Below are 10344 nucleotides of genomic sequence, written 5' to 3'. Positions count from 1 at the left end.
GCCTCCCCGTGGGAGTTTCATGCAGAGAGCTTGCAATAACCAAACAGGAAGGGGATGCAAGGGGATCAGTACGTGGATTTGACAATGACAATCAAAGTGGTTCACTCAGATTCAAGGATATCAAAGAAAGGCCTAACTACATGAGAGCTCATTTCAAATCAGTTTGGATGGTCACATTTCACCGAGGTAGGGAACACAGATAATCAGATCTACTCGAGCATTTGCTCTCATTTAGTTAAAAACATTTCTATCAAGGACAGACGTGCCACGAAGTTACCGGGGCTTGAGCTTCGGGGACGCTGATTCCAGTCCCATCCTATGGTCCTGGGGAGCACCCTGCAATGTGTATGGGTTCATTTGAAGCAAATATAAATGCTCATTCCTTATTTTCATTTGTAATGTTATTTTAATAAAGACTCTCCCTCTCATGCTATATTTAAGCTCCACTAGGAATGAAGGGGCAGGACGATGAATCTTATTTGAATATGAGAGTTTAGTTGTAAAGACGTCTTCCTCTGAATTGTGAGAGAGGAACTGTGTGTGTCCAGGTGTGTGTATTAGGGTGTTGTGTGTCTATGTAAGGGAGTGGATGTGAATGTGAATGTGCGTAAGGACAGGTGCATGTGTGTGAGAGGTAGGTGCTTGTGTGTGTGTGTGTGTGCAAGGCATGTGCTTGTGTGTGTGCAAGGCAGAGGTGTGTGTAAGGCAAGTGTGTGTGGGAGGTAGGTGCATTTGAGTGTGTGAAGCAGTGCATGTGTTTCAGGCAGGTGCTTGTGTGAGTGTGTAATGTAGAAGCCTGTGTTTGTGTGTGCCCTCATAGCCCATGGGGTAGAAGAGGAAGAATAACCATAGGGTTGATAAGATCTCTCAGGAAATAAGCTGTAACTTATTGGTCTCTCTTTTCTCTGTTTCATTAAAAAGGCCATCAAACACAAACCATGTCGTTTTTAAAACCCAGAGTTACGGGAACAAAAAATTGGCACTGGGGTCTAAGGAAAAGCTGACACCACATTCTCGAGATCAGCAGAAGGCAGTCATAGATCTAGCTCCTGACTGGGTATTGGAACTGGCGGCGGGGAGCACCCACCTTCTCCTTCTTGGTGAACCCGGAAAGAGGCTTCACTGAGTGTAGCTGAAAAAGCCACTGCCAGAGCCTAGTAGCAATAGACAGCAGGCGGAAAAAATGAGTAATCTTAGAAGTAGATGGATAACCAGGCACGGTGGCTCACGCATATAATCCCAGCACTTTGGGAGGCCGAGGCGGGCAGATCGCTTGAGTTCAAGACCAGCCTGGCCAACATAGTGAAACCCCATCTCTACTAAAAATTCAAAAATTAGCTGAGCATAGTGGTTGGCACCTGTAATCCCAGTTATTCAGGAAGCGAGGGAGGAGAATTGCTTGAACCTGGGAGGCACAGGTTGCAGTGAGCCAAGATCACGCCATTGCACTCCAGCCTGGGCACCAAGAGTGAATCTCTATTTCAAAAAATAAAAATAAAATAGATGAATTGAGTAGGAAATTGCTAAAAACATCGTGACTGAGCACAAGCAGAGACAAAGTTTAGAACTACTGATTTTATTATAAAATGGTACTTAGAATGATTGACCATAGTCAACAATTTTTCTTTAACTCTCGCCATGGATTGCATTTTATTAAAGAATGAAAATGTGAGAAGTTTGGAGAGAAACCTGGCATATCTTGGGAGCAGGTGTGCTGCTGCCCCTGACCTTTCTTGGTGCCTGAACTATTTCTTCTTATTTAAAAAATTCCCATTGCCCAGATGGTGATCTACAGGATAGGTACAATACTGCACACAAACCATTTAATCACTAAAACGTGGCCTGAAATTCAGACTTCAGAGCTATAAATATATAGCCGAAATACACACCAAGCCATGGATGACGTCAACGCTTCCTTCGTCAAATGTTAAGCAGGTTCCCAGATGTCGGCTATAGCTGCTTCCCCGGTCTGGACATTTCCTTCCAGCCTCTGCCTCTGCTTTTCCCACTGGCCTCCATGCTGCAGCAGGTCTTCCCCTGGGCCTGGGCCATGCACCTCTCCTCTTCTGAGACACCTCCCACGCCTCCCCACTGTTCTCTGTCCTGAGCCTCTTTCCTTCTTGTGGTTTCACCATCACTGTTCATCTCATTCCACCCACATGTCCAAGACTTCCCTCCTCAGTAGCTTCAGCTCTTCCCTGCATCCTAGGAATTATGTTTCATTACAGCCTCACACAAAATACATCCTTTCAATTACTAAAACCTCTTAATTCTCAGTGAGTCTTTCCTGGAACCCCTAAATCACAGTCCGCAACCACAGTTCCCCTCGCCCTTTCATCTCCACCCCAAGTTTTGGGGTGCACACCCCAACTGTGCTCTGCTTGTTTGTTGTTAATACGTGTCTGCATGAAGATACCTGCCTCCTTGTGAATTCTACGTAATTAGAGCCATGAGATTTTCCTCAAATACGTAAATCCTGTAATTATTTCAGAATTGACATGTGGGTGCACTCTCCATATGTTTACCGTATTGTTGATATTCGTGGGACTAAACACTTTCAGTTGCCCCTTAGATGAAAAATTTCAAAATGCATCTGACAAAGAGAAATTGTTCATAACCAATATGAAGCTACAGGTGTGTAATGAGGATGAAGTGCCTGTGGTTGGAGCCTCCAGCCCCAGCAATCACACAGGCAGGTCATCCACAGTTTGCCGAGGGCCTCTTCCTTCAGTCTGTTATTCCAGCTCAGAGGAAATAACTCACTGGGGAAACTGCCTCCATTCAAGTGGAGGCTGGAAGCTGGAGGCTGGCAGACACTTTGTGTGGAGAGAGTGCATCCGCCTCAGGAGGCTGGCCAGGCTGGGAAGGCAGGATCCGTCAGAAGAGATGGCAGCCTCCAGAGAGGCCTCTGTGTGGATCTCCTGATGCGCAGAAAGAGGTCTCTGTAGCCATTCTGCCGATTCCCATTCTGAAGAAAAGCTGACACTGTCAAGATTCATCTTCATGGTACCAGAAGAGGCGGAAATTGGTGGCTATGCTCACGGCCGTTGGTGGCATGGAAGCATGGAGCCAGGGCAGGTGGCTTTTGGCATCGGCTGATGCACTCTACGTTGGCCCGGGGGCAGCACAGATGTGGGCCACAGGTATGCAGGTGCTGTAATTGGAAAACTACAGAAAGATGGTGGGGGGTAGAGGGCTGATTGAGAAATGTCTGCTCCCAGCTCAGCTTCTCTCAGAGTCGCCTGGAGTTGGTGCTCCTGGGGGCAACCGGCTCAGTGGGGAAAGGGCTGTGACAAACTCCGAGCCTCTAGGGGTCCTCACTGGCTCCACAGCTGCTGCTGGGCCCCCTTCTACTCCCTGTCATGAGAAGTTGGAGACCTCATGGGAATCTCTTCCTGTCTCTCTGCTCACAAGGCACCACTGGCAGCCACTAGGCTCACAGTGACTATTTTAAAAATCAGTGAGCACAGCCTCCACCCACGGCTTAATACAGGATGTTTCCCCACCCCAGAAGGCCCCCTCAACCCCTCCCAGTCAACACCACCCAAAGGCTAACCCTGCTTCTGTGGCCAGCAAGGCAGTATCTGCCTGGGTTTGAATAGCGTACGAGGAGTCACACCTGGTACGCTCTGGGGTGTGAGCCAGTCCTCCAGGAAGCAGACGCCCAGACAGATAGGACTGCAAATGTTTATTAAGGGAGACATTATGGAAATGACAGGGAGAGGAGGCAGCACCAGGCCTGGAGCATAAAACATGTTGGAAACTTTGCCAAGATATCACGGCTCAGGAGAGTCTTCTAATTTTGAAATTGTCCTGTAAGGTAAAAAGATTTTGGTTTATTTCCATGTGATCCTTTTTTTTCCCCAATATACATTTTGTCTGCTATGAAGTAACTATGTCCCTGCTGAACGCTTCTATGAGTGGCTGCATCTGTGTCTGCATGTCATGGAGAATAATTACCTACAGATCGCAGATACAGATCTCAGAGGTTAACTGTGTATGCATTCCTCTAATTTCTTCATCCCGTAAGGACCTGAATTTTAATCTTGGAGACAAGTGGTTTCCCTTGTCTTCTGTAACAGAGATTGGAAATCCCAGGCCTGAGCTGTTACAACCTAATGTTTATTGAATAAACTTTGGGGAATATCTTCTGCTGATCTTCTGAGTGGGAATATTTTCATTTAACCAGCCAGAAGAGTAAGAGGGTCTAACACCTGCCAGCTATTTTGCAAGATGCTTTCTTTACACGCTTCATCTCTTAGTCCTCAAAATGACCTCATAAGCACATCATTCTCAGCTCATTTATTAGGAAGCTGGGGCTCTCACTCCCACTGAGAGGTGGTGTCTGGGCTCAGGCAGCAGGGACACAGGGAAGGGGGAAAAGTTTGCATGCCAAGCTTGAGAGATGCAAAGCTGGGAATCATGGGTGGGAAGGAGAGGGTGCTGGGGATGAGATGATGCCAGAGCAGCTCAGGATGGGCCTTGATTTCCCTGCCAAAAGTGGCCTCGCTTTAAAGGCCAAGGCCACAGCTCCACTGAAACCGACCCATTCTCATTGTTAGTTTCCTTGGCCCTTAAAAAGGTCCTGAGGGACAGAAGCCTGCAGGCAGAAGATGGGGTCCCGGGGGACAAACTGCTGCAGTAGGCTGATGAAGTGTTGCAGCACAAATACATGCAGGAGGTGGATAAGGTACTGAGGGACAGACGGCAGTGAGGACTGCGATGCAAAGCAGAATTAGGATGAACAAAAAGAGGCAGCAGAAGACTGCAGACTATTGGAAAAGTGAACAAGTGGAATTCCGCTTCACACGTTTGGAAAGAGCCAGTTGTGTAGCCTGGGAACAGATGTCCTTTCTCCACTGCAAAATCAATACCGTTTCTTCACCATGGATGCTTTCAGTCTCTAACTTGGAGACACAAACTCACTTCAACAGAATTATTTACTCCTAATTACAAAGTGTGCCATTCACCTAGCACTATATTTGTTTACTTCATTTATATATCAAAACAACCCAATAACTTAGGAAGCATCTCCAGTGTCTACCTGAACAAATTGGCCCAATAAAATAAATAAAGCCAACCATATCAATTATAAAAAGTAAAAGAACAATATCTAAGGAAAAATGGGCTTAAATTAGGTTGTCTAATTGAAAGAATTAAATCAAATGTACTAGTTAAATAAAATATAACTTAACACATTCATTGTGAAGATACTCACATCTGAGAATTACTACGGGACCACCACTAAGTTTTATGGAAATTCTCCTTCTCACCCCTGGGCAGGTCATGGAAATACGACTGCATGAACAATGGGATGGGAACATTACGTGTAGGTCCAGCATGAATAACAGGCAAGTAAAGACAGAGGATTTGCATGAGGAGATTCTGAACCGGGAGCCAGAATATTATACAGAAATGAATTCAACACAAAGGAGAGAATCGAGATTTCCTTCAAAACCTTTGAGGTTTGTGGTTTTCTAGTAAATTATCAAGACTATTAAAATGATCTGCTTGAATCCAATCTTGCTATTTTCTTTGTGTGCACTTTCAAAACAGGTAGACACGCACTCACACAATTACGTGCTCCGTAACTCTCTTAACCCTAAAGTTTATCTCTATTGTGTTTGGTTCTTGTTTTCTTAGACAAGGGCACACTTTGCTGCCCTGGCTGGAGTGCAGTGGCACGAACATAGCTCACCGCGGCCTTCATCTCCCAGGCTCGCATGGTCCTTCCACCTCAGCCTCCCGAGTAGCTGGGGCTGAAAGTGTGCACCACCACTCCCAGCTAATAAAAAAGACAGGTGTCACTCACTATGGTGCCCAGGCTGGTCCCAAACTTTCCAGCTGAAGCGACCCTCCCATATTGGCCTCCCAAAGTGCTGGGATTACAGCTGTGAGCCACCATGCCCAGGCTCGTTTATTTTTAGTTATATATTTGTATATTTACCTCCATGTAAATCACAACTTAAACTCTCTATGTGTTTTGCAGGGCAGAGGGGTTGTACATCCAAGAAAAATTACAGGAAACAATTTTAAATTCTCAGAAATATATGTATTTATTTATACTTCTGTATAATCTTTATTATAACAATAATGACTCTGAAGTTACAAAGAAAACTATAAAAAACTATGAGAACCATATTCTTCCAGTTACTTGCAGTTAGAAAGTCACTGGGAATGAAGATCACTGAAGATGTTACTCCACTCTGCCATCTGATAGTAGATTGTTGCCGTCTGTTATCGACACCGTTGCGTAAGATGGAATTGATTTTTGGTAGGATAACACTTTATTCCATGAGCACCAGACCTAACGCATTTAACACAATTGTGTTCAATTAAAAACAAATTAAGTTCACATAGAATCTTAAAAAGCATTTCAAAACTTGCGGTATATTACCATAATGAAAAGCTGCTAAAACCAATGATTTATAAAATTCAAAATGATTCTCTCTTCCTACAATGCAGAAGAATATTAAACACTTAACTCATGAATCACTTACAGGTATATAAGACAACTACAAAGAGCCTTTGTAGCAAGATTTTACTCACACATCTTACATTTCAGCATCTTTCACCTTTTGTGGAACAGTGTATCAGCGATGCACACTTAATATCAAATAACTTCTCATATCTCTGATGCAGCAACCATTAACCATGTGTTTTCACATCAGCACGAGAAATAAAGACATAGCATCAATTGATCTGAGAGTTGAATTACATCAATATTGGCTTTTCAAACTAACATTTTTTCAATGCAAAAAAGTGTATCTTGAATGCACTTATAACTCTACAAAAAAATCAATCTCATCCTTCTATTAAACGTAAGTGTGAATGAATGATCTATTTCAAGTCCAGATTACTCTGCAGACTCAACACTGATTCAGTCCATGTCCGAGCCTGTCAGTGCCCTGTTCCTTTCTCTTTCCCTAATGTTTACTTAGACTTGATTTTGCTTATTTTGCCCATTTACTGCATTTGAAAAATATCTTTTGGTACGAACCCTGGTGTTTTCTAAGCTATAGTTTCTGTACAAATGTTCTTCCACACTTATGGCATTTGAAGGGTTTGTCTCCAATACAAATTCTCTGAATTTGAACAAAGTTTAAGCAGCTGATGCAAAGCTTCCATCTAGTATAAAACATATTTCTAATGTTTTTTTTTTTTTTTTCCAGCAGAAATACCCTTTTGTGCTCTGGAAACTTGTATTTCATGAAAGGTCTTTCAACAGTCGTTATCTTTATAATAACTTGATTAAGTACGAACTCGGATGTAAAGTAAGAAGTGAGCAGTTACTAAAGGCTTTCCCTATTTTTGCATTTGTTTATTTTTTCTCAAATATGAATGCTTTCATGTACAGTCAGGTGTGAGAACTGGGTAAAGGCTTTGTCACATCTTTCACACTTGTAGGATTTCTCTCCAGCATGAATTCTCTGATGTACAATAATCAGATTTGAGGACTGGGTAAAGTTTTTTCCACATTCATCACATTTGTAAGGATTCTCTCCAGTATGGGTTTTCATAGGTTTAGTGAGGTCTGATGACTGCTTAAAGTTGGTGCTATATTCTTCACATGTGTAGGGTTTTTCTTCAGAATGAGTTCTCTGATGATTAGAAAGGCTTGAGGAAGTTCTGAAGACTTTCCCACATTCTTCACATTGGTAGGGTTTCCCTCCAGTGTGAATCCTCCTATCTTCACTGAGGTGTGAGGCCTGGGTATTGGCTTTCCCACATTCGTCACATTTGTCTGGTTTCTTACCAGTGTGGATTCTCTTATGTTTAGTAAGGTCTGAGAACCACCTGAAGATGCTGTCACATTCCCCACATTTGAAAAGTTTCTCTCCAATATCATTTCTCTGATGTTTGGAAAGACTTGGGCTTCTACCATTCTTTACACTTGGAGAGCTTCTCTCCAGCGATAATCATCCGATGATTAGACAGCCTTGAGCAAGAGATAAAGACACTGCCACACTCTTCACATTTGTGGAGTTTTTTCTCAGTGCCATGGTCCTTACCATCAGTAAGGTGGGAGCACTGTTGAAATACTTTTGACAAATACTAATTGTATTAAATACTAATGCCACTTGTATAATGGCATGAAATAATTTCGCATTAGTATATGGCATTAAATAATGCCATAATTTGGAATTAAATACTAATGCCAAATTCTTCACATTTCTAATGTTCCCCTGCAGTGTAAAATCTATCTTTAGTAAGGGCTGAGCAAGTTTTAGAAACCTTGTCACATTCTTTACATTTGTAAGGTTTCTCTCTAGTACAAATGTTCTCATGCTCAGTAAAGTGTGAGCACTGGTGAAAGGTTTTGCCATATTCTTTACATTTTTGGAATTTTTTTCTGTGTGAATTTTCTGATGTTTAGTTAGGAATGAGAACATTTGAAAGGATTTGTCACATTCTTTGCATTTGAAAGGTTTCTCTCCAGTATGACTTATGTCTATGTACATCTGAGGAATTATTAAAGATTTTAACACATTTACTACATTGAAATATCTTGCTATGAGTAGTTGATGAACATTGGATTAAGTGCATTATAATCTTCTTTCTGCAACTTACATTCATCTACATTTTTCCAGTCTTTCCTCCAGTGGAAATTATCAAGGCCACCATTTCCATAGCCTCTCAGTATTGATTTTGGGAATGCATCTTGTATGTTCTGCTCTGACAAAAGGTCTTGGGTAAAATAGGACAACATAGCTGAAAAAAAAAAATAAACAAAACTTTCCCCACTTACTAGACACAGACGAATACACTTTATGAATCTTATCTATAAAATAATACTGAGTGCATTAGCTAAATGGCACAAAAAATACTGCAGGCCCTAATTTTTTTGTAATATGTAAAGTAACAATGAGTAGTGAGAAAATGCATCTGAACTCTAAGAACCACTTCAGAGTTTGCAGCACACCAAGTGGGCACAATGTTAAGAGACACATCATAAGAAGAAAAAAATGTTGATTATATTCAACCCTGCCCCCACAGCCCCTTTTCCTCTGCAGTACAGCAGAATGCCTGTAAGAGTAAACCCTCAAGTCCTGGCTTCTCCTTCAACAAAAAAAGAAAATACTAACACAAGTGTTTTTACGTTTGTCCTTTTGAAGCTATGGCAAAGTCTGGTTTCTGCCCCCGATGACATGGAGTGCTGAAAGAAATGGGGGTCCTCTGAATGACAGGTTGGGTCTCTGAGACCAAAAGGAAATCCCCGTGACCACAGCAGGAAGGCTGCAGCAGCACCACCAGCAACAGGTGGATCAGGTGACCACAGGCCACTACCAAGAATCCAGAGAAACCCTCTTTTACTGAAAAATACACACACAATTCCACACAAACACATCTTCAGAACTGGTTTTAAGAGGCTTCTAGCATCTGGGCCAATTTAAGACTACCCCAGGAGAAAGCCACATTAAAAGAGTTGTGGCAGGTAGCTTTTTATTAATGCTTGAATCTCAATCAAAGATTACCTGTTCAAAGTATTAGGTGTAAAGTTTGTTCTTGCCGAGTTTAAAAGGAAAGAAACTGAGGCCAGCACAAGAAGAGCCAATGTGAAGGATTTATTCAGGTTCCTGGACGAGGTTCCACCATCCCACAGGAGAGGCCGGAGAAGTTGCTCGGACTCCGCTCAGACATGGGGTTTTATAGGGAGTGGAGGCGTTTGATTGGTTGTGCCCAAGGTGAGTGGGGCCTGGATGGGACAAAATGGCGGGGAGTGGGGCCCGGATGGGACAAAATCGTAGGCAGGAGTGGGGCCCGGATGGGACAAAATGGTAGGCAAGGAGTGGGGCCCGGATGGGACAAAATGGTATCGGGTATGTTCTGGTGGGGCTTTTTTTGGGCTCCCGGTGGGGGGGGGGTGTGTCCGAGCTCCCAGCGAGGGAAGGGGGTGTGTCCCAACTCCCCGCGAGAGAAGGGGGTGTGTCCGAGCTCCCCGTGAGGGATGGGGGAGCCTTCGAGCTCCTGCGAGGGAGGGGGGAGCGTCTGAGCTCCCTGTGAGGTGGGGGGAGTGTCCGACCTCCCAGTGGGGGCAACCAGCCTTACATTAGGGTCATGTGGCACAATTAAAGACATCAAAAAAAGTTCAGAAATCAACCCTAAAACAATGGAGATGCAGAAATTAACTGAAAAAAATTACATTATCATTTGAATAATGCTCAATGAATAAAAATGGGAAAACACAAAACTAAGTAAAATCAGGAAAATGACAATACCAATAAAAAGATATAAAGTATAACAAATGGATTCAGAAACTGAACATAGGAAAGAAAATAATTACTGAAAACTTCTCCAAAGTAAGAACAGAGATAAAAAAACAAGCTCAACACATCAATAGTA

At 43.0% G+C, this 10344-nt stretch overlaps 1 pseudogene; it reads right to left on the bottom strand.

Annotated features, from left to right (window-relative positions):
• Nucleotides 1–6909: 6909 nt before the first annotated feature.
• On the bottom strand, nt 6910–8710 carry LOC110568853 (zinc finger protein 195-like; annotated as a pseudogene).
• Nucleotides 8711–10344: the final 1634 nt, after the last annotated feature.

Source organism: Aotus nancymaae, unplaced genomic scaffold (assembly GCF_030222135.1).
Source record: "Aotus nancymaae isolate 86718 unplaced genomic scaffold, 86718_ANA_hifiasm-v0.15.2.pri h1tg000001l, whole genome shotgun sequence".
NCBI classification, from domain to species: domain Eukaryota; kingdom Metazoa; phylum Chordata; class Mammalia; order Primates; family Aotidae; genus Aotus; species Aotus nancymaae.
The sequence above is the reverse complement of the archived record's forward strand: the minus strand, read 5'-3'. Positions and strand labels throughout refer to the sequence as shown.